Genomic DNA, 1,009 nt, shown 5'->3' with positions numbered 1-1,009 from the left:
CATATACAATAAGGAATCCAATAAAACCTTCACGCAATGAGGCTTCGGTTTCCTGTTTTTGTGTTGGTGCTCCTTTTGACACAACTGCAGCGTCTGCACACACAAGGTAGGGAGCATGTGTATAAGATTCATATTTAGTTATCTCGGTAGATTATTGGTAAAAATTAGTCGTTTTATTCGGTTTTAATGTCGAGTGTTTTGAGCTGGCATGTTTTATTTTATAAATGGTTAATCACGTTGCATATGTTGAATGGTAGATGTGAATGTTGCAGTATATGGAAATATTTTATCGACTCTAAAAATTGTTTTGAAGCCATGTCTTTAAAAACACACATAGTCTGCATTTAAAGGTTGGTAAATATAGATAACTGTATATATATGTAGATTATGTTATTTGGTCATGCAAACTGCTTATGATTATGGAGAGAAATATTTACTTGGTCATGCATAAAAAATCATCACTGTGGACAAAAAGAAACAGATATACAATTAATGCAATTTTCTTCCATTCTGATATATAAAAGATAGATATGACTTAAATACTGTGTTCCAGTTATAATTAGTGGAGCTTATTTTAAGATCAATCATCATTAAACACCCCAGAAAACTTATACATAAACCACTCTATTACAGTATCATGTTTTAGAGACATATATCAAATTACGTACATCATTTCAAACTTTATCAAAAGTGATTAAACTAAACATGAGAAGTTGTGTTTGGAAATAAAATGCATCCTTTGAAGGTATTCTGTAAGCTGCGTGTAGTTCATGGCACTGATACGTTGAGATAGAAAAGAAATGGAGGAAACGAAGCAAAGAGAGAATAAATATGAAATGCAAAGAAAATACAGACAAATCACATAAGGAGATTAAACGAAACAATTTTTGATCAAAGTGAATGAATGGGACAGTATTGAGAAAGGACAAAAGAGGATTATAATAATAAGATTAAATGGGAAGAGAATGATAGTCAGAATTGGCAAAACACGATAATCAAATAAATAACT

Source organism: Penaeus monodon, chromosome 19 (genome assembly GCF_015228065.2).
Source record: "Penaeus monodon isolate SGIC_2016 chromosome 19, NSTDA_Pmon_1, whole genome shotgun sequence".
In the NCBI taxonomy this organism is placed as follows: domain Eukaryota; kingdom Metazoa; phylum Arthropoda; class Malacostraca; order Decapoda; family Penaeidae; genus Penaeus; species Penaeus monodon.
This window is presented reverse-complemented; position numbering follows the sequence as displayed.